Source organism: Centruroides vittatus, unplaced genomic scaffold (genome assembly GCF_030686945.1).
Source record: "Centruroides vittatus isolate TY-2023 unplaced genomic scaffold, ASM3068694v2 contig_1824, whole genome shotgun sequence".
Taxonomy (NCBI): Eukaryota; Metazoa; Arthropoda; class Arachnida; order Scorpiones; family Buthidae; genus Centruroides; species Centruroides vittatus.
The window spans coordinates 3,027,290-3,052,646 of NW_027121123.1; the positions used below are offsets into that span (position 1 = coordinate 3,027,290).

The window sequence follows — 25,357 nt, forward strand, 5'->3', positions numbered from 1 at the left end:
TATAATACTTCACAACTTATGAATATCGTTATAAAGGTTTTTTAGAATTTAAGATTTATACTACAAAGACATCCATCTAAATATATATCTATAAATGAAAATGTTTGTTTGTTTATTCGCTACGCATTCCTGGGCCTTTCGACCAATTTCTAAGAAATTCGCTTTTAAGTTTTAAAGTACTAACTTAGATAATTTCGTACATAGCGCTCTAAAATATTAACTGGATTTTTATATGTCATTTAATTAATACCTGTCTATATTCGATTTGCTGAATTCACGTGTAGCGCCATCTAATGGCAAAAAATTTGACAAAGTAAATAATTGAAAAAGTTTATACAAAAAAAGATGTGACCAACGTAGCATCACATTCCTGCTATGCTTTTGTAGACAGAATGTAAACAAATGTAAAATTACTTTAGTCGTTTCTTAAGGTTTCAATTAGTTGTTACGTAATGAAAGAAAATATGTATATAATCGCTTTTAAAATTAATTGTTTCAATAGTTGTAGGCCCACCATAGGCCAAGCGGTTCCGTTTCCTGAACACTGGAGTTCGATCGTGGGTTCGCGCCTTGCCAGGACGAGCTGGCCACGTGGATTTTTCTGGGTTCTCCACGTCTGTAACGCCTAAATAGGGGCCACTTACCTATAAAAGATCTCCCGGAAGGCATCCCTATAGGCAGATCGCGCAAGTGTTGCGTTGCCGTAACTTAATAAACAAACAATCGATTGTTGTAATAATACTGTAGTTTCCCATAATCCATATTCCGTTTTCCAAAAACTTTATATATTTTAAGACTTTCGGTCTGTTAGGTCTTGCTAATGGTATAGTCTGTGGCGTAGCGTGGGTGTCAGCCGCCCGGGGCGGAGAAAAATTTCGCCGCCCCCTTATTTAGGTATTTTTACAAGATATTATTATTTATTGTGAAATTTTGCCGGCCCCTATAAGTGCCGCCCGGGGCGGGCCGCCCCTGCCGCCCCCACTACGCTACGCTACTGGTTATAGTACGTCTATTTACTTTCTTACGTGCAGTTTTCCAGGTTTTCGTTAATTTAACAACACCTAAATAGGGCCAATTTTTCAAAAACTCCTCCCGAGAGGCATCCCCTCGGCAAATCGCCTAAGTGTCGAGTTGACGTAACCAAACTAATTGTAATAATTTATCTATTCTAAGCTGAGTTTAAAATCTGTTACTCATTAGCACCCCTCCCCCTTAACTCCACATCTGTGGTTGTGGAGAATTCGGAGAACTGAGATGGCCACGAAGGGGGAGAAATCGCTTGGTCAGGGGAGAGAGGAAAGTGAGGTCCCCCCACCTTTCAGACTGGACATATATGGAACGCACGTTAAATTCATCTGTGCTTATGATCACCTTTCTTTTTAGTCCAAGTTTAGCCATATTTTTAAAATTTGTAATATTACAAAATGGCGCAGTCGACAGGATTTCAGTACACAGCTGTATTTATATAGTCTTGAAGTAGAATCATGCTTTTCAAATTCTTAGTTCAGAAGATCAAAGACTCGTGTTCAAAGACAAAAAATCGTGTTGTATACATAGTATAAGTATTGTATAAGTATAAATGGAAGATTGTTCTCAAATAAACGTTCACGTAGTCATTAAAATTGTATTATAGCAAATGTATATTATGAAATAATATAGGTAAGCCTTTAATTTTTCCAACAAAGTGTGTTTTGAATGCTTCCGTATTTTATAAGTGTCATATGACCAAATAGGTTGAAAAACATTGCTACGCAGCAGTGGCGTAGCGTAGTGGGGGCGGCAAAATTTCACAATAAATAATAATAATATCTTGTAAAAATTTGAACCTGTACAATACATAATAATGATGATTGTTCTTGCTGAAAAGTTCTTTAGAATTACTGTATATTTTAGTCTTTTAAATTGAGATACCTAAATAAGGGGGCGGCGAAATTTTCTTCCGCCCCGGGCGGCCCCCGATCGCGTAGCCCCGAGTGCGTAGCCCCGAGGCGGCGCTACGCCACTGCTACGTAGTGATCCTTTCTTCCTAGCTTTTTAAATGTTGTTTTATACTTTTGTAATTGCGATAACCTTAATTTTGAAAGTAAAGATAAATTTTATATCAATAAAAGAAATAAACTGAAAATGCTATTAACGGGAAAGATATCTGCGGATGCATGTGGCATGCGAGTGCAGATGTTGGCGTCTATTTCATTTAATATCCCAGGATAAATTAAAGACGATACCACGAAATTTGGCACGGTAACTTGATTATGAGGGACATTGGTGATGATAAAGATGGAGGAGGTGGGAAAATAGTGGGCGATCTCGAGAGAGATCTGACTTAACGAAGATTACTCGTTATTAGCATTTATGATTATTTTTATAAAACCAATCACTACCCTTAAATTAAGGATTTTGTCATCTTATAATAATTAATAATATAAAAACATTGTTTTCACAATAAAATCTCATAAAAGATGGCACTAGACACGAACGTTATTTTTAAAATAACATTGCATAACACACGCAACTCATTGTAAGCAGGAGTGTCGTTTCCACTATGGAAGGTATGGAGTATTCCATACCTCACATTTTTGCTGGTATGGAATTCCATACCTCAGAATATTGAAAAAATTATTTATAATTTAATGCAAGGCAAGCCAAGGCACTTGCTCTCTGCATGAAAACAAATTTTTTCCTTGGATGTTGACCAATCGAACTCTTCCATAATCCAAAGTATCAAAATTTTTCTAACTCTAAGCAACTCATCATTGAGTGGGGGTCCTGCTTTCACAAAATTCCATTCTTCAACTTTTAAAGAATTGACACCCCTGATTGCAAGAATTTCTTTCGGCTTTTATGGGTTGAAATAGTCGAAATTGGCAAAAATCTCGGAAGGTCAAAGTTGATACGATTCCAATATTTTACCGTGTTATGTACACAAGAAGCCGACAAAGTAAGTTGAAAGATTGGTTCAAGTTGCCTACAAACCAATAAAAATGAAAAATTAAACCAATTAATACAAAGGTTCCTAATCTATTCACTACCTAATAATACAAGGGTTTGTATTGTCCTCTTTTAAAAAAGTATTTTTTTCTGTCCACCCATTCAATTATATACTATATATATTATACAATATTATATTATATATAATATAACATCTTACATATAATTATTAAAAGACATTTATTTAAGAGCAAGAAAAATGTGTTAAATTTTAAATATTTGCAAAGTCTAAGCCAGTGTTTCTCAACCTCTAACGAACCCCCTTCAACTTAGTATCGCCCCCTTCAATAAAACCGTTACGTAGTATCGCCCCCTTCACTTCAAAATTCCGATACCGAGGGCCAAGGCTAACGCCAAATTCGTACTGCATTTAATAAACTAGTGACTAGTATAATGTTATTTGTTTAATTATTGTACGATATAACGAATAAAATATCTAATTATTCTTAATATAATGTTTTACTCTATAGCCCAAAAAATGGTTTTTTGCCCCCCAAAATATAAATTGTTACTAATCGCTCCCCCAACATGGAAAAACGCCCACACGGAGGCGATATCGCCCCCGTTGAGAAACACTGGCCTAAGCTATCTCCGCAAATTTTCATTGACCCCGAAAGGGTCATTACCGCCCCCGTCAAGAAAGCCGGAGTTAATATAACAGAATGTATTTAACAAAATATTTCAGTTTTCGAATTAATAAATCACAGGAGGGACAGTCATAAATTACTTATCAGCAGTTTATAATAAATTTAAATTTGATTTTGTACTCGACTTTTTCAACGAAACACCAATAAACTTTGGGTTTTCAACGTCAAACGGCATAAGAAATGCAGCAGCGGCGAATGGATAAAAATGAAACAAGCAGCTCTTCGCCTGCCGTTCGTCATTACCAGACGAACGACAACCCAGAAATCACCACGTGGAGGTGGCTGCTTTAGAGTTCCACCAAGAGTTGGAAAGAATCCTACTCCACAAGTGACCAACATCACTTGTCGAATCGAGTTCTTCCTAACTCGCACGATGAAAATATTTATAATTACCTCTGAATACTCCAAATTCAGCTATTCGAAACTCGCCGTATTATTAGTATCTAAACTGAGGGGTGCAATATTACAACAACTAGTAATAAAGAAAGACAGAAATCTATATATACACCTGGTCGTAATAAAATGCACGTTTGGGCCACAAAAGTTAGTTCAATCTCATATCGAAATTCATTAACTAAAAACAAAAAAAAAATAATAATAATAAAAAATAATCGCACTGAGTGGGATTTAATAAAGGGGGACACAGAAAGCCCCCTCCATCTCCGATCGGCCTGTTCACTCGAGCGGGCTTAAAAAAAACGAAACACAGAGCCTTCTAAGCCTCACCGTCTTTTGTCTTCACCCCAAGCCTCAAAGATGTGGGAGACAAAAACCCTTCTCCGCCTTTCGTCGGCATCTCCTGTCTTCGTCCAAGCGGGCCTTAAAGATGTGGGACAGAGGGATCCTTCTCCTTCTCCGGTCAAATTACCTCTCTTCGTCAGAGCGGGACACAGGGATCCTTCTCCGCCTTTCGTCGGCATCTCCTGTCTTCGTCCGAGCGGGCCTTAAAGATGCAGGACACAAAGAGTTAGTTAGTTTGAGTAAAAAGTTACTCGAGTAAATAGGCCGACGGGAGATTCCATCTCTTTACTCGGGCGGACCTAAAAGAAAGGCGAGACAAACAGCCCTTTCTGCCTCCCTTACATTACTGAAGTTTATTTAATCGCAATTTTTTCGCGAAATATCAAAGAAACGCAGAACTTTCGAACAAATTTACGCCTAACAATAAGCACCTACAATAGAAAAAGCCAACAATATATTCTAACAATTCGTTACGTATTGTTAGAATGTATTGTTTAGAACGCGTGACGTATTACGATCCCGTCATATATTTACGTCACGTGTTACGTAAAAACATTAATCGGTTCGAAATATTTCAGAAAAGATCATTTTGTTAAAATAATATACATTAGAAACAGGATTACTTTCAGTTTTTAAAGTTAAAATAATGCTTATTTTTTTCAATACTGTAAATAAAATTATAGAAATGTCGAATGATTCATTTATTCTAAAGTAACGTTATCTGTATTTTTGAAAATCCAGAGGAATTTGTCGCCCTTTGTACCCCAGGTAATGTCTTAATTCACAAATTTCAGAAATTTTCGACAAAAAGTGCTTAAGCTTCAATGCGGGTGAACAAAATTTCTGAAATTTTGCAGGTGGTTTGATTATTAGGGTAATCGATGATATTAAATTTTGGCGGTTAAAGGTCGAGGGGTGGAAAGATAATGGGATCGTGTGAATCTCAGGTACGGTCAGACTTAGTGACGATTTTACTTGTTATTAGCATTTACAACTTTTTTTTTTTTAATATATAAAACTCGTCTATATCCCCAAAATTAAGCTTTATGCCATTTTATAATATTTAAAAATATAACAAATATTTTAATAAAATATGATAATAGATGGCGCCACCAAAGTTTTTAATATAGACGAGAAATTGACCAACTCGTTGATGGTTTATTTTTCAATGAAGAAAGTTAATGAAATTAAGTGTTAAAATTCCAACAACAAGGGAAATGTTTAATTTAAAATAAAGCCTTTCAAACATCTGAAATACAATATATACAATATATAGTGTTTCCATCATACATATAAGTACAGTACAGTGGGTGATTGGTTAACAAACACTTTCGCGAAAGAGTTTTATATTCGGACAACGTACAGAACATACAGAAAAAGAAGCGACATAAAACAGTGAATACCGATTGGTCTTCCCTTGTCTCCAGGTCACAATTCGAAACTTTTTAGAGCTTTAGAGATTGAAACTTTCCCTTGTAATTTCAGCTTTTTGTTTACCTTTCTGACCAGAGCCGGCTTACCAATCCAGGGGCTCTGAGCACAAATTCGGGTGGCCCCTTTTAAGAGTAGGCAAATTTGATGATTTAGAAAATTTACACAAAATACTGTACTTTCAACTAGATTTCAACTAGGAAGTTGTAAATTTCATTTAAAAATAAGGTTATTGTAAACATACATATATTTTATTGTGTAAAACTAATTATTTTAATTTAATTGAAAAATGCCTATGTAAAATTTTTTTCCCGAAATTTTCCGATGTTTCATAGGTGTTTTCAAGGGTTTGGTTTTCTTTGCCTGTGGCCCTGATGATTAGGCCACACTAGGCTGTCGCAGTAATAGGAAAAAAAATTATGTTTAAACATAGTTTTGTGGGGGCCCTGGGCACCGGCCCCAAATGTCCTTACGTAAATCCGGCCCTGTATAATTTTTTATAGTCTTCGCGAGACTGTCGGGCGGATACTCGTTAAGTTTTGCGTCGGTTTTTATTTACGAAAGGCGAGAGTTTAACTGTTCCATCGGATATTTGTTAACGTTTTAAATTTTCGCGATATATCCTTTAATAAATTGATTGCATTCATAATCATACGATGAGCTTTGATGAAATCTATGATGTAATGTCAGAAATAACTAAATTGAAAAACATGAGCGTAGCACCATATAGGAACATGCTCCTCCGGGATAGCTTCTAGCGTGTGAACAGAAAACCCACGATATTACTATGAAAACCCCTGCATATTAATAGCACCATCAGTAGAATTTCCGATACATTTGGTAATATCCAAATTATTTTTTCCTAGTACTGTATTTCTTTTATAATATTGTAAAAAGCTTCACCTGTTGATGATTCCATACTAACGATGGCTAAAAGTCTCTCATTTATGTATTTATTTACGTATCTCACTATAATTGAGCATTGATCTTGAACACTTATATCTCGTATGGTGTCAATCTGAATACTATACATTCCAGCATCATTTATTTCTTTCAAAATTTTGTTTTTAGTTAGTTTCGATATTGCCGTAAGTATGTAGTTTACAGTAGTTTTTGATAAAAAATGTAACTGAGTTGCCACGTCCTTGTATTCTCTTATCTAAATTTAACTGGTGAATTTTTTTACTCTCCATAATGCAATTATCCAAATGCTTCTTCAAAATATCGTCATATTTGCTCAAAAGTAATATTTCTAAAAAGTTCCGTGATCTACATTGTCATCGTCCAATGTATAAAAACCTTCATTTTGTTTGCTTCTATAACTTAACCCTCTTTTGCCAATCAATTTAATAATATCAATTATTCGTTTTACAACATTACAATTAAAAAGTATTTTTTTTCATTTCGTATGGATTTCAATTGTATAGTAATGCTTGAACAGTTTTTCGTGCGCATGAAATGGCGAAGAGCATTTTCGTCACGAAATTTGTTTTTCTCACGCCTTTCGACATATTGATGAACGTAATGCCAATTACTAAAACCTTTGATTAAAATATTGTCGTCCGTATGCTATGCAGATCGAACAGTACGACTTGTTATTTTTTTTGCACAAAATGTTAAATATTTACGATTTTGACAATCTATTTTTCTATTATAAATTTTAGTATTAAACGGTGGTTTTTTGGTAGGTTGTTTCGGATGATACTTGAAGAAACTTGAAGATGATACTTGACTTCCATTGCTTGCAAAATTTCTTTATTTTTCTCTTTCTCAAATTTGTTTTGATTAGTTTGAGCATTATCGACATTATCTACATCGGTTGAAGTTGCAGATATGTTATTTTCATTTTCTTGAATACCAATATCTTTATATTTCCTCACTGATTCACATCGTCTTTGTTAGACATATTTTCAGACTGGCATTTTAAGTTTTATTAAACATTCGTTGTATACTGTAGCACTGTCCAGCTACTAACTCCAAATCAGGTTTTCTTTTTAGTCTCAACTTTTCTTGACCTCCCTTCGCATTTTTTTTCCTCACGCTGTAGTTCCATTCTGCAAATTAAAAATTATAAGGGATCGAACCAAACCATTTATATACCAATTATATTTTGTGATGTTATAACCTATAACCTACTTTTTACTAACCTGAAAAGAAAAAATAATTTTTTTTAAATTTATTATCAAATTTGTAAAATCCTAGTTGTCCGAACCTATAAAAGACTATTTTTAATTAAATAATTTGTAGTATAAAGAAAATAATTATCAAAAAAATTTTCTACTTAATCAAATAAATAAAATAATTGTAGTCAGCAGTTTATAGCAATTTAAACCGTTATGAGAGAGAATTCAGAGCGCGACTCTTACTGTTTTTGCATTATACCAGAGATGGGCAACCTTTTTCTAAAGGCCACATTTAAAACTTTCGAAGTGAAACGGGCCGTACATAAAAAGAAAAAAAAATACGGGTAAATCACAAATATTTATTCATATATTGATAAATTAACATAGGTATACTGGAATTGATGCGAATGTAACATATCAGATATATGTCATCGAGCCTTTATTGTACAAAACCACGTGGGAACCTCAAAGTGCCAAGCCACTACTGATTTGGTTTGGAGATTTTAAATTAAATAAATGAAAAAGTTAACATTCCGACGTTGTGACGAATAAAAGAATTGCTAGTGGAATTTTTAGATTGTTTATTATTTATAATATTACACCTTTAATAAATCTTATTAAGTTAGTAAAATTGACTGATATTGTCAATTTTTAATGAACTTTTCCCCCCATCGATCCTGTCGATGTAATATCGAACGCTTTAAGAAAACCTGGTTTAAAGTGGAATGTGATGGTAAGAAGGACAAAAAGCGATATTCGAAGCGCGAATTGGGTACGAATATGCATAAGTGATGCTGTGCAGGCGACTTGTCTCGGGCAGCGGCCATACCACGCTGAAAATACCGGTTCTCGTCCGATCACCGAAGTCAAGGAGCGTTGGGCCCGCTCAGTACTGGGGGAGGAGACGACCTGGGAGACGACGGGTGCTGCTGTCACTATTCTTTTACTTTCATTCTTCGACCTATCTCTTTTTCTTTCGTCTAATAAAATTTATCACTTGGCGCAGTAATTTTTCTTTAATACATTATGTCAAGCAAACATTTCTTTTCTGTAATCTTTAGCTTCCTGTACATTGTTTTAAAACTTCTCGGTAAGTATCAATTAAAAAAATGTTCTTTTACACGTAATAAACGCGTTTAAATGCGTTTATTACGTGTAAAAGAACATACTTCGGCTATCATCAAAATCAAACAATAGCCTATTATATATGAGGGAATAGTGATTGAGATAAAAATAGAGAGAACCAGAATTGACAACAGTCTTGATAGAACGATAATCTTCTTCGTAACGTCTTTTGTCCTTTCATCGTAACGTCATTCGTTCTTTCTTCCTTTCGCGCCGTCACCAACTGTCGTCTTTCCCACTTCTTCCCTTTGTCGTTCTCGTCTCCCCCGCAACCCTCGTAAATCTTAACGGTTTAGGAATGTTACTCGTCTAAACCCCACATATATATTTTTTTTATTTACTAAAAATACGCAAGTCATTAAATGTGAAATAATAATGTGGGTTTAGAATTAAATAGAATTTGTATATAGTTGCTGAATACTAAGCATATAGGAGGGAGAGCGACGGTAATACTGCCATGGCGAAAATTTTGGTTTGCAGTAAATTTCAGGCCGCAATCTTTTAATAAACTCTTTTTTATTTACAATGTTTAAATGGTATCTATAAGTTACACAAAATTATAACTTTTGTAAAGGATAGTAGCCTAAACTTAATTTAAAATCGGGCATAACTTTACAGCGCTTATGGAAACCGTTTAATTTACAAACGTTTACGATTTACTTTATAAGGTTTTGCTAAGCTACGAACTTCCGAAATCCCTTGTAGTTTCAAACCCGAGGCAGCTACGACCAACAATTCCGAGCGCGCTGGGCGTCACGACGGCCACCCATAATATGTTGTTAGTGTAATCGCTACAAAAAAGTTTAATTTGCATAAATTTGAGCTTTTGTTATTCTGAACAACAACATTCGTTCGGATTAATTTTATTTTAAGAAGCGATAAAAGCAAGGGATAGGACCCCGCCAAGTTTGATTTATCCACCCGCAAGTTTCGCCAGCACCTCACTGATAACGAGAAAGGCTTAAGTTTAAAATATGACCTCTCTAGAGCCAGCGGTGTTCTTTCTCTAGGAGCATCTGCACCGCCAAATGAATAAGAAAGAGAAAAGTTACAGCTTTTATGGAGATCTTTGCACTTTTCAACTGGTTATATTTCGGCAATCCCTTTACAGAAAAACCCGAAATTTTGCACGCTACCTAAGAAAACAAGTATCTTTCGAACGAGATATTTACATTTACTACAGACGTTTAATAGAGGGAGAGATCGGCAATTTTGATTCGTGTATCAGTGAATTTTCCACTTGGCGCTGTGTGACTGCAATACTGCAGAACGGCCTTTTTGCTTCGGAATTCACTAATTTGGCGTTGTAAAAGCGGGAGCGCAGTTTTGTTGGTGAATTCCCGATATTTTCCAATTCATTGCAAAACTATGGTACTCGTTTTAATTGCTTTATCGCCCGTTTCTATATTAAAAATAGTCACGTTATTGAAAACCTAAACGATGACAGGGATGGAAATAAATATTGATAAAAGTAGAAACGTTTTAATGAATCTAAAAGTGTGCAATTTTAATATTTATTTTGATAAATAGCCAATCTTTAAAATTAAATTTCATATTAAAATTTATTAAATATGAAAGTTTATATACACTTCAGACAATTCGATTTACAAATTGAATTGTTGAAGTAATTATAATTCTGGTTCGGACTACAATGACAGTCGAACACCGGTTTAAATACAGTGTGAATGTCCGTACAATATAAGTTGCCTTGTCCATTTATAGACAATTAACAGAGTCTTTGAGCTGGTAAAAACATTGCTTTATGTTTTGGATGTCACTTTGCAGATCATCAGACTTTAATCTAATCGAAGTAAGTTGTACAACCAGTGCAGAAATTCTGTCCGTCAATTGAAAACGAAGAAACCCAATCGGGGATGAAATGCCAAGTCCAGTAAATTAAGTCGTAGCCGGGTGAAACGTCATTTCCGGGTGACAAAGTCATATTCGGGTGGCAGAGTCATATCCGGTGAAAAGTGGAACGTGGGTGGAAGTGATCTCGGAAGAGAGAAGATTCACTTTATGCAGCAGAAGAAGAGCCTTTTCCACCAAGGTTTCTTCTGCTCGACGGATGTTTCCACGACCACTTTGGACTCCCCTCGACACTCCACCGTCCATTCTGCAACTTCCGGGTATCGCAGTCCCAGGTAGTCGACCACAGTCGAGGCGCTATCGTCGGGAGTAATGACGACCACCCGTTTGACGCACTCTCCGCTCTCCTCGACATCTTTCGGGAGCACCCGAATCACCGGAAACGGAACGGAAGACGACGAAGAGCCTTCCTCCCCCTCACCATCTGCAGAGGTGCGCCACTTCTTTAATTGCTTGAAATTTTCCATTCTGCAAAAGAAAGAAACGACTATTATGAAAATTTAATTTTATGTAAATTGTAAGATTTCTAATGAAAAAAATAATTTTAAAAATATCGTCTTAATTATAACGAAAAGTCACAAATGAATATTATAATAAAATCTCTGTTAAATATAGTAATTTTAACTTTCAAACGATTTTTAATGTTCGCTATAGAAATCAGTTTCTACAAATTGTACAGTTCTGTCTATTGCCATAACACAAAACATTTGTGAAAATTTAGACGAATAATCTCGAATTATCCTGTTTAATTAAAGTTCACACTATAACAGCGCAAATATCATATGGGATATGATGCGTATACAAACTATAGCGCGCTAATACCAATGTAATGTATTTATTAATTTAGATTCCATTGGATTTGGGCTTAACGAAGAGTGAAAATGAGTGGAAAGACCCCGTCCGTCGTCTCTGTCAAGACCGATCAATTGTTATGGAAATAGAGATTCGTCGGAAAATCATTGGCACTAATTGTGATATTCGGCTTAACAATGTTCAAAAAATACGTAAAATTAGAAACATCGTAGTCTGTACTTACCGATAAAATCGACGCAAACGAAACAAAACTGAGAAAAACACTCGAAACGAGAAAATTTTGACTGCACGAACTAAAAATCCAACCGTTCGCATTAACAATCAACGACCGCTCGCAACAATAAAACTCTGACAATTTGTAAGTACACAGAGTTTTATTGTTGCGTTGCCACAAAAGTTAATATTAAGAGTTTGGCCAAATTGCGTGATTTTCCCTGCATATACTCGTACATTGATGTTAACGTCAATATGTACGCAAAAACCTAATATTCTCGTATAAAGATGAATAGAAATTTCGATCTTATCATGTCCCTTACAACCGGAAAAACAATAAACTTCAAGTATAGAAACCCCAATTTTGTCTACCTTTGTAATTTAGTTAAGCAGCTGGAAGGCGCTTTAAAGTTTAGAGTATAGCGGTGTGAATTTCATATGAGATATAATGTGTATATAAACCATAGCGAAAATTAACCATTTAATGTATTTATTTATTTCTATTTTGTTTTAAGAACTCTAACAATTCGATTAAATCTGGACTAAACGAATATTAACAATAAAGAAAGTGAAAAGTATCTCCTAATATAAGTGAAAAGATCCAGTCGTCGTCTCCGTGACGAAACCGATCAATTGTTATCTAAGTGGATCTTTGTCGGAAAATCATAGCCAATAATTGTGATATTCGGCTTAACAATGTTCAAAAATATTTAAATTTAAAAAGTTCGTAGTCTGAACTTACCAATACAATAACTGCAAATGATGCAAAACTCAGAAAAACGCTTGAAATCAATTACTTTAAATCTCGCTCACTGAAAATTCGGCCGCTCTCATCAATAAACAACCTGCTCGCAACAAATCGTCAGAGTTTTATTGTTTGATCGCCTCGAAATTTAATGTAAAACGTTTGGATTTTTGACCGAATTTCGTGATTTTTCCGCCTCTCTGTGGCTGAAGAGACGGATTATCGCAAATCATTCCTTGCATATACATTCATGTTAACAGTAATATTTATTCGAAAATGTAATATTCTCGTGTTTCGCGTCTATATAAAGACGAATAAAAATTTCGATTTTATGATGATCCTTCGAATAAAAAAAAAAAAAAAAAAAATAGACTTCAAGTCTAGTAACCTCCTTTTATCTATCATATTGTGATTTACTTGAATGGTTCTCTATATAGTCTATTAATAAGATCGGACCTTTGTTAAATTGAGGTGTTTGAATATTACGGATTAAAGCTTATACATGATAAGGACTACGGCACGAGTTACGTTCTGAAATATACGAAAGATCAAGACATCTATTAAGTGACTAAACATCCCTCTTGAGAACGATTTATTTTTGCATTTATGACGAATTAGAAACTTCATTCTAGATGTGTTAAACTATGCGTTAGACTCTGTTTTCTGTTAAGACTGATTGTAAAATCGGAAAAAAAAGTTCGACAAATGATTATTGCACAAAGCAAATATTGACATAAGTTCAATACCGTTTATTTTTTCTATAAGTTCAATACCGTTTTTAGGGGAATTTTGTGATAAGTTTACTGTTTGAGTTTACTGACACCTTCTACTTTACTGTTAAGCTACGTAATTATAATAGGACAAGCAAACTAGACGCTTATTGAGTTGGAATCAGAAAATTCCGCCTGTCTTTTCCTTATCTCGAGAACGGAGTTAGATAGATGAAAGACGAGATCAGATACGGAAATTTAGGGGCAGCAGGAGACCCCGACTATGTACCAAGTATGTACGAACTTCCGATACAAACCGGAAGTCGCGTTATTTCAATTGAAAAATTTTTTCCTTAAAGCAGTTAGATAGATGACTCTATTGTTAAAGGTAAAGTATGACGTACAGGTCAGTCCAGCATTGGCGAAGTTGAAACGTTCTCATGAGTGATTTTTCTATTTATTACTGTCCAGTTCTAAAACTGAATTGTTTTTTAAATATTAATAATTTTCTAGTTCAAACATTTTTAATTTCAATCTTGGAAATTAATAGTAACATTAATATTAAACAGAAATTCGAACTTGAATATTTAAAATTCGAAATTCTACATTAAAAATTCTATTTCCGTAAAATTTCAAATATTTAACATATCTTTTTCTATAATTTGGATAAACCACAGTAGATTAATAGTATAAATTTGCAAAAAACCAAAAAAGTGAATGCAACGATATAAAGCGTTGGTAAAACTTTACAGCTCTATATCAAATGTGCAGTGAAGTCGGGTTAAATTACCAGATAGTCCTTGCAAATAAGATTGGCCCTTGGGTTGGTTTACTTTTGCGTCTTTAATTAAAGGATGATAGAATTGTTTACGAATGTGCATATACTCCCTCAGGCTGCGTTTAGTCTTGAAAAGGGGTCAAAGCGCGTATGGACAGTCTTCGAAAGTATATGTGCATTTGTACGCAATTCTATCATTCCTTAAAGACGCAAAAATGAACCAACCCAAGAGCCAACTCTAGTTGCATCGAATATATATACGAAGCGGGCTCTTGGTATTTAGTACGATTACAAACGAACGACTAGATGTCAGTATTTTAAATTTTTATTTTATATAGCGTTATATTGTTTTCTAATATTTTGTGCGACTCCGCATGTTGCCCAACTACAATCAACGCCATCGTAAGTGAATAGCAAACTAAAAATTAGTTTGCTGAATCTAAAAAATATATTATTTTTAATTAAATCGTTTGGAATATAGAGAAATTATTATTGAATAACATATTTTACTTACCTAAATAAAGGAAATGATATAATTGGTCATTAAATCTATTATGACTACAATCAGCGTTTTGGTGGCTGGGTGGAAAACTAATAACTCGTGCTTTCAAAGATTAGCATTAAGATTAATAGGAGTGGTAAATAGTTTCTAGCAACGTAAACAAATGATTAATTTTGTCTGTTTTGATTATTTTTTTCCTAGGATGCTTTGTATTTGGGCCGAGTCGGGCCAATGTAGTGTTGGACTCGGGTCGGCTGGACTAATTTAACTTCGGACTCGGGTAGGGCCGGGTAAAACGAGAAAGGCCTACACATATATCTATATTACACCTAAAAATTAAAATTTATCTTACTTAATGAAAAAATAAATAAATGAAATTTTTTTGAAAATAAAATCGAACAAAACAGTATATTATGTACCAGTACATACATATTTAGAAAAACGGCCCAAATTGTTTACGGCCCATGTGGAATTTTCCACATTTTCCACATGGCCAGTCCGCCCCTGCCTCATCGGAGGTTTGACGTCAGAAGCGACATTTTGTGAACCGGGCTTAATGTCGATAAGGCAAACAGAGTAAAAAGATAAACAATTAATAATTATATTTTCAACATTAAATGAGTGTAATTATAAATAATTAATATTAATAAAACTTAAATTGTTACTTCTTCAAAAGTGTAAAAATGTATAATCATCAAATTATCAAACCGAAAAATGAGGTGGCGCTTTCGACAAATATGCTGTTGACATTGTTGTTGATATTTTGAAAACAGTTTTACATTTTGAAAATATTTAGCTTTTTCCTGCTTATGAACTTTCAAAAACAGTTATTTTAAATTGTAAATACACTCAAGGATGAATATGTGCAAAGAATAATCTACAAAGGTAAAATAAATTTTCCATATATTTAAATTTTTTGAATTCTTGTTTGATATGTAAAACACGTGACAATTATGCATGGGAATGTTGTAAATATGTCGATTTCACTTGTTTCTGTTATTGTTTTCTTATTCATTGTAACAAACGCAAATTATGATTGCGATTGATATTAAATATTAAATTACAGGTAAACATTTTTAGGTATTTTTATTTAAAAAAATTAATTTTAAATAATTATTCACTTTTCATTCATAATATTTTAGTTCTGTGTTGTAATTATTATAAATGAATAATCTATTAAATAGCAATTCATAAACTAGGTCTTATGCTTATCAAATCACAAAAAATAAAAAAGTTAAGATACTTATCTTGTTTTTATTATTGTTTATGAGTTAAATATTACATTGAACAGTGTTTTTTTCTTAAAAGATCTATGTTTAATATTAATACACACACTTAAATTGATCAATATAAAATTACCTTTAATAAGATCATGTTTTTTGCAAGTCTTTGTTGCACATCTTTAACTTTTGTGACAGCTTTATTTCTGAGAAATTATTAATAAATTAGCTTTAGTCACCATCTAAGCATAATTTAATATTTTAATATAATAATAGGGTTATATATGTTGCTTATGATAAACATCACTATTATTTATCGATTGACATGATACACATAAATAATAAAATTAGTAAGTGTTACATGTATTCTGACAAAGACTATATTTTGCATAAAACATATTTTCCCATTTTACATTTATTTTGGAAAAAGTTTGAAATTTTTTACTTATAGCTTTAATGTAATCAAGAAGTAGGCTATATACAAAGATTAGTAAATATTTTTCTTCGTTATTACTACTGATATTTTCAATAAATAACAAATCATTTCAATCACGAGACAAATGATCGAATCAGAAAAGGAATGGCATTTCTGACAAAAAATTAAGTAATTTTAGTCTTACTTTGGATTTACAGATTTGTTGAGCAGCCACCTGCACATTAAAATCACATATCTGCCATATTTTTAACTGTAAAAAATTGGATCAGCTGGCACAGAAAGGATAGGAACAACACTGCAACTATATTTTACATAAATTAAATTACAGCATCTAGAATTTATTTCAATTCAGATTGTCTATGGCAGTGGATTGATATCTTATTATACAGCTAGCTAACCAGTATTAATTAAGAAACGTGAATATCAAGTCACAAAAATTATTTATTACAAAACATCATTTGCCTTTGTTTAAGTTATTTTCTGTGTACATTTGAACTGAATATAAAATAATAAAATAAAATATATTTTTTTAAAAATATTTTGATAATTTTTGTGATCTTAACAAAGCAGTTTTTTGAATCAAATGATTTATCATTAGTTTAGAAAATATAGAATTATATAGTTCAACTTATAGAATTATAGAACCTCTTGAAACTTTTTCTATGTTTTCTTAAACCAATGACAAATAACTTCATTAAATAAAACTGAAGCATAATGCTTAAAATGCAAAGTTAAACAACTCAAAAATACTATGTAAGTTTGATACCAAAATTGTTAGATATATGTCATATTGGAATCTTGAGTACTTTATATTAACTATGAAAAACATGAATTATAACTAAGTATTTGAAATATTTTATATTTTGTTTAATGTTTATTAAGTTATAGTGTTTGTTTTCATATGTAACTCTTGTAAAAAATATACTATAAGTTGTTATTACACAGGTATAACACATCACTCAATAAGTTTCTGGTCTGACACATATGGCAACACTGTTGACAGACCCATATGATTTCTGGATAGTACCAACCTTCAAACGATACTTGTCAAAATTTCATGACATTCTGACAATTAGTTTACAGGTTACAGTGGTTTTAGTGACCCCAGTTTCGTAATTTTCAAAACAATGGATAAAAAAGAATTTTGTGTGTTGATTAAACATTGTTTTTTGATGGGGGAAAAATATCATTGAAGCCAAACAGTGGCTTGATAAACTTTATGGAGACTCTGCACCAGGGAAATCAACTATTATTGACTGATATGCTGAATTTAAACATGGTTGCAGTGGCCTAGCGTGGGTGTCAGCCACCCGGGTGGAGGAAAATTTTGCCCCCCTCTTAAATAAAATACAGAGAATCTCTACAAGTCAGTACAGTCTGTACTGACTTCACAACACTGTCTGTACTGTACAGACGATGTTGTTAGTTGTTACAATGAGCAAGATGTCATTATTATACATTCATTTAAAAAAAGGGGATTTCCCAGTTTCGTCACAGAATAAGGCCACGACTCCACTAGTGTAAAAACGGCCATAAAACCCCTCGTTGTAAAAGCTTTTAATCACGTGACCATGATATTTTACGTCCGAGCAGGTTGTGAAACCAACGTAAAAGCGAGTTGAACAGTGTTTAACTTTTGAAGCGAATACAGCCGTAAAACGTCACCATCCACCAATCAGAAGTCAGTGAAATCTAGGTGATTGTGACACGGTGCAAAAATGGTGGAAAACAAGATTTTGTGTACATTCTCTCGTGGCTACTTGGAAAAGAACTAGAATAGATCTGGAAAGATTTATTGAAAACATCCGAAAGTACTGTATATCATATATCTACGACAAGAGGTATCCCGATTATAATAATGAATGCCTAAAACACGAGATATGGATGGCCAAAGGAAAATCTTTCATTTAGAAGAGTATATAATAAAAAAGCTCAGCTTATAAGTGCTGTATATTATCTTAGTAATACAATAATAAAAGTTAATATATGAAAGTAAAGATATTATTTTTACTACATTTGTAATTATAGTACAGAAAAAACTCGTAGAATATAATCATTGTCTTTATATCGATATATCACGTATACATATCGTCCTCATACACACCGGGGTGTATATTAAGTAATTACAACTTACTTGAGCCTTGTGACCGGTGTGAAAACGTATACAATCGTAGTAGTACTGTTGCCGTAAAAAGCTTTGCTAGCCGGACCTCCACCACAATCCGAGTGCAAACGCAAATAGGTCACGTGATTAAAAGCTTTTACAGCGATGGGTTTTACAACCATTTTTACGCTAGTGGAGTCACAGCCTAAGTAATGAAAAATTCCATACTCATTTCAATCGGTTTGAATTGTAGGTGCTATAAAAATATGAAATGAAATGGTTCAAATTTTTACAAGATATTATTATTATTTATTGTGAAAAAATGCCGCCCCCTAAAAGTGCTGCCCAGGGTGGGCCGCCCCCACTATGCTATGCCACTGCATGGTTGTACAAACACCAATGATGCTGAACACTCTGGTCGCCAAAATTAGCAGTTGTTCCAGAATACATAAAAAAAGTCCACAAAATAGTTTTGAAAGTCTGAAAAGTGAAGTTGCATGAGATAGCTGACATCTTAGAGATATCAGAAGGTAGTGTGTTTACAATTTTACATGAAAATTTGAGCATGCATAAGTTGCTTTCAAAGTGGGTGCTGCGTTTGCTCATACCGGACCAAAAACAACAACACGTCGACGATTCAGAATGCTGTTTGGAGCTGTTCAATTGAGATAGAAAGGATTTCTTGCATCAGTATGTGACAATAGACGAAACATGGATCCATTACTACACACCTGAATCAAAAAGATCATCAGCTGAGTGGACAGCAGTCAGTGAAAGTCGTCCAAAGCGACCAAAAAGTCAAAAGTCAGCTGGCAAAGTTATGGCATCCGTATTTTGGGACACGCATGGTATTTTGTTCATTGACTATCTTGAAAAAGGTAAAACTATCAATAGTGAATATTACATGACACTATTGGATCAATTGAGTGTAGAAATCAAGAAAAAATGCCCTCACATGTAAAAGAAAAAGTGCTGTTCTGCCAAGACAATGCCCCGTGTCACAAGTCGATGAAAATGATGGTTAAATTGAATGAATTATGCTTCAGATTGCTTCCTCACCCACTGTACTTTCCAGATCTGGCCTTCAGCGACTACTGGCTTTTTGCAGACATCAAAAAGATGATCCAGGGAAAGAAATTTGACTCAAATGAAGAAGTGATTGCTGAAACTGAGGCTTATTTTGAGAGCAAAGACAAATCGTTCTACAAAAAAAGGCATCAAAAAGTTAAAGGAGCATTGGAATGAATGTATCACTCTTGAAGGAGAGTATGTTGATGAATAAAGTCGAATTTCTAAAAAAAGATTGTGTTTCTTAGTTAGACTTGACACTTGTTGAGTGATGTGTTATAATGATCATAAATTATTTTATGCATGTTAGAAGTTTAATATTTCTTTTCATATTCATAAAAATTTTAATATTTTATGTTCTTTTTTACATCATTTTTCATTTTTCATTTTTGATAGTTGAAGTTAATAGAAGTTAACAATTAGAAATGAAGTAATCTGTCTAGAGGTAGATGATTAGGCTGTCACTCTCTAGACCAGTGGTTCTTAACCTGGGGTGCATGCACCCTTGGGTGCGAGAGAAATTTCAAAAATTAAAAAAAAAAAAAGAAAATACGAACGAGGCAACTATATTCTCTATAAACCGTGGTACCCAGCAACACGGCATCCCCACTTCTTCACTCTCTACTGTCTCACTTCTGCACTCTCTACTCTACCGTCTCTCAGCACATCGTGCTTAACATCAGTCGTCAGCACATGCAGTTAATGTAGTAACATTGTCACGTGCAGTACAGAAACTAGTTGAGACGTGTTCGCATACCTTGAATAAGAACGTAAACAAGGTTTGTAACAATATTTACAGGTAACCCCATATATCATGGCACTTCTATAGCACGGATTCACTCTAACATGGTGTGAAAATTGGGTAAAACCCTCGTACAACAAATATACACACATTTTTTAAGGGGGTGCAAGAGCTTATTTTCAGATTCAAGGGGTGCTGACCACTAAAAAGGTTAAGAACCACTGCTCTAGACAAATAATGTTACATAGGCTGTTTTATTTTTCAAGCTCTCGATGTTCCATAAAAAATAGACAAGTGTAAATAACAAAATGAATTTATTACCAAAAGTTAGGTACAAACACGGTTACTTTTCAACATGATCACTGTGAAGATTGAGGCATTTGTCATATCTGTGGATGATCTTTTTCATCACCTTGTCATAGAATGTTGCCGCCAATGACTTGTGACTGAAGATTGTCATTAATCTCAAACCTCTGCCCTCCTAGTCACTTTTCCTGTTCAGGAAAGAGATGGAAGTCACTTGGCACTAAATTGGGGCTATATGCTGGGTGTTTAAAGATGGTGAAGACTTCCACCTTTCAGATGTCCATTCAGCTTAAAACTTTTTAATGTGTGAAGACTTCCACCTCTTTCCTGAACTGAAAATGTGACTAACAGGGCAGAGGTTTGAGACTAATGAACTAATGATGATCTTCAAAACAATGTTGTTAAGGTTATCTCAATTCACTGGTGGCAACATTCTATGATAAGGGGATGGAAAAGCTCATCCACAGATATGACAAATTCCTCAATCTTCACGGTGATTATGTTGAAAAGTAACCATGTTTGTACCTAACTTTTGGTAATAAATTCATTTTGTTATTTACACTTTTCTTTGTTTTATGGACCATTGGAGCTTGAAAAAACAACTGCCCTTATATAATCTCTAGGTAAGATCTCTTAAGTTATGTTTACAGAGTTGCTCAGAGTAGCTGCACTGGCAACCACAACCATTGTTTTTGCATGTTGCAGAAGGTAACTATAGTTTCAAAGTTTTAAAAATCCTTAGACCTTTCACTTTTAACAGTATTTTCTATAAGAATGATTTTAAAAAGTTATGGTCATTTGAAAAAAAAAAAAAATATATGGTATGATTAGTTTTAGAGACATCCTGTATTCCTAGTAACATTTTTTAAAGTCAGTTTTAGTAAAAATGAAGCAGTACGGATGCTGATTTCTGCCAAGTGGACTGAATGATGATAATGTTATATTAAGTACATATCAAACAGTTAGTAGTAATGGTGCCAGATTCTAAATTTTTTAAAATAATTTTTTAATGATATGCAATATATGAATATGTACAGTATGTATACAGATATTAAACTATATATCAAGCAAAAATAGTTGTGGATATCAATAGATTAAAACTAAAAAATATATTTGTTTTGCTATTAATTAACAATACATTTAGTTACATGTTTATCCATATATTTATATATATATGCTATATTATCATATAATAATATATACAGGGTTGGGAAAAATGCATAGCCTGATTTGATTCACATAAGTCAACAGGGTTGTATGAGATGCACATGCATGGGATATGGACTTGGATTGGATTGGAAAGGAGTGCCATACGTAATCATATGATTATGTATGGCACTTCTTTGCACAGCAAATGGAAATGCATAGGGTTCTATGCATTTGCATTTGCTGCAAAGACTTATTTTAAAAAATGATAATTGATGATAACATGAGTTTACCATTACTGTATGAAGGATCTTACATGTTGAAACTGAAACCTTCTGCAGATATGGTTTTAACATGATGCCCATACTTCCCATCAGTCCATGACAATCTTGAAATGTGTGTTTCCTGATTGTATGATTTCAAGATTTGGAAACATTGACCAGTGTGATTATAGATTTGACTATCTTCTGGTGTACATGAAGAATCAGGTGTTCACCACATGTCCTCAATCACTCTGATCTTAAGGATTGCATATCAGATATGCAGAACATTCCCTTAGACATATCTTATTTGATTGAGGCTTTTGTCCAGTGCTTGAGTAATGGTTTGTTTGTATTGGTGGATACTACCTGATATGATATTCAAGTAATGAAATTTGACGTGCCTGATTTGAAAGTAGCAAATTTTTATTTGTACCATTGTTATTTTTAAATATATTCTTCCATTACTTCCTTCATGCTCGTATATTCCTTTTATGTGATTTGCCCAAAGCTGTATATAAAAAACAGCTGAGAGATATTACAGCACTACCTTGTAAATTGCACAGCATTGATAGTTTTCTTTCATGTAAATTTAATATTTAGTTTAATTGCAACATATAAATTAAACAAGTAATGAAAAGAAATTTTATAAAACTTTGTTGTTTTATGACAAATTAATTTTGGTAAAGTTATTCCATCCTAACACTATTAAAACATTAGCATAGCTCTAATTCAAATTACTAAAAACTTAAAATTGTGTTAGAAAAAGTAGTTTGAATTGGATTTATTTTTGAGGATTACTTTTCAAGATTTATTTATCATAAAAAAGTTCTGAAAGATTAAAAATAATAAATGTACAGTCAAACTTCAGTTTAATTTCACTACTTATTTACCTTTAAAATTAGCACAAAATAGAATGTGATGCTAAACCGAGCAGCCTCAACAATAAGAAATGAATAGGGTATAATAAAGTTTGCACACAAACTTGAGTTTGAGAATTTGAAAGTTATTTGATTTGATGATAACAATGTCATTTGCAAATCAAAATTTTATATTTAGTAATTCACAGATATCAAACAGTTTTCCATTTAATAAGTATGGGTAAAGATCCATTTATAAATCTTTATTGGCACTTTACAATTGCAGCACTATTTAGTAGGATGTTACATTATAGTTAGACTACATTAGGGTAGATGTACCAGTTTTGGCCAGTGTAGTACCAGTTCTGGCCAGAAAACAAATTTAACTTAAAAATATAATCACAAATGAAAGAAACTTTTATTGTTAACTGTGTGAACAGTTAACAATAAAAGTTTGTTTCATTGGACAGATTTGAATATGTGGTGATTATATTTTTAAGTTAAATTTGTTTTCTGACCAGAACTGGTACACTGGCCAAAACTGGTACATCTACCCTATTAGTTATTAAAATCTGTCTAAAATGGAGTCTGAATAAAATGGAAAAAATTTTTCAGAAGAGAGCAATCTCATTATAGGATGGAAACTTGTCCATGGAATTGATGATATTTTAGATACAAAAAACTAAACCTAACCTGGATAAAGTGGAAAATTATGATGCCACTTGTAGAAAAAATAAGTAAAATCATCTCTAGGTATATCAATCATTACAGAGCATTACAGACAAATTGTGTTTTGACAATGATTTCAAACTCTGTCAGAGAAACAAAGGTTATATGACAAGAGAACATACAGACACAAGGGTTTTCTTGAAATTAACCAGGGGCAGAATCAAATACTTTCAAAAATTGAATGAATTTACAATTTTGTAATCAAAGTTTTGGTTTTGTTGCATACTGATAAAAATTAACAATTCTAAGATCTTGAAAATTTTATTAAGAGATATAGTACTAATAAGGCCAGTTACAAAATGATACAACCACTATGTTTTTTGTGATTAGTTTTATTAAGACATCACAAGTAACTACAAATGTAATTTTTATGAAAGCATTAACAAATGATTTACATGCTACATATAATAACTTAGTTTTGTTTTTGTTTTTTTTCCCCTATAAAGTGTAAAAGAAAAACAGCAACTATTTTTCAAAACAACATTGAATGCATAATTACACATGCTTCCCACAAGCTTCTGCAACACAGATATGTCAATTCCCTCCCATGCAGAGATAATTGCCCTCTTTAGTTTTTCAATGTTCTTGTACTGTTTATCACTGGCATACCAGCCCTGCACAGTTCTCCAGAGATTCTCCATAGGGTGTAAGTCTGGTAACTTAGCTGGCCATTCTATAACATAAACTCTGTTTTCCACCAATCACTTCCATGTAGACTTTGCAACAAATATGCTTGTGTTGTCCTGCTGAAATTTTCAGAATAGTGTACCAATCACTTCTCCAAATTGCAAAAGGTTCTCTTCAAACAGGTGTTAGTTATTAGTATCTTTCAATCAACCTGTAGAGAATTTGAGATTTGTTTTACCATTATAACCAAAGTGATTCCAGACTATTGCTGATTTTCTTTTTTGCTATTGTTTGGAGATCTGGTACTCTTTTCTAAGGTTATGCCATTAACCTTTCACCAGTGGAACAGTCAGGTGTGTGGCTCCCACTTAGTTGTGGAGAAGAAATGTGGGAAATTTTTAAAGTATATTTTCAAACGTTTTTTCTCATTACCGTTTTCGGAAAAAGATTTTGTAAACAGTTCTGTCTAGTAAAGAAAAGTCTTTTTTTATTGTTACATAATTCATTTTTTATGTGAATTTCTTTTTTCGCGGTAGTTTTTGGCGATACCCCCAAAAGAATTTAGCAAGTATAGTCGTCCCTCACCACTGCCACACGATCGCCTTGGACGATTATAATCGTCCCTCACTGTTAAGAGGTTAAGCTTTTTTATTTTACCAGAGAACCTCTCATTTCATAAAGTTTTCCAAGTTTCAAAACATTATTTACCACACATAGACTATAATCAATTCTTGTTATCTCTCTAGATGATAATTCTTCATCATTAAAAAGATGAAGGATTATCATCTAGTTGTAATTTTTCCTTTCTCAAACTCACCAAGTATAAGGATAACATTATTAACATGGATTTCCAACCCATGTTAATTATGTTTTCTTTAGACTTCAAGAATGTGTTTAACTAATTTTATTCTGGAAAATTTTACAAAAGTATCTTGTTGCTCAATGTGAATGGAGAACATTTACAAACTGGGGGTAGTCATATCATTTCGCAACTGATATTCATTAGAAATTAAAATTATTAAAATTATAACTTTCACATTATACATACATATTGCTTAAATAATTGCACATACACATTGCTTAAATAATTGCAATATTTATAGTTTATTCTCATTTCATTCAGGAAGAAAAGGAAACAGAATTAATTTGAGTTCTGAGTTTTTAATCTCTTTCT

At 33.3% G+C, this 25,357-nt stretch overlaps 1 protein-coding gene and 1 pseudogene across 1 annotated transcript in view; both read left to right on the forward strand.

Moving 5' to 3' along the window:
* The first annotated feature begins 8,745 nt into the window (after positions 1 to 8,745).
* LOC136969918 (5S ribosomal RNA) lies at positions 8,746 to 8,865 on the forward strand (annotated as a pseudogene).
* A 6,558-nt stretch (positions 8,866 to 15,423) lies between these two features.
* LOC136969913 (DNA excision repair protein ERCC-8-like) overlaps positions 15,424 to 25,357 on the forward strand; it is a 28,801-nt gene continuing 18,867 nt past the window's right edge. Inside the window, exon 1 of the mRNA XM_067264223.1 lies at positions 15,424 to 15,570. The gene's annotated coding sequence lies outside the window, so the exon portion shown is untranslated. The remainder of the gene's footprint in view (positions 15,571 to 25,357) is intronic.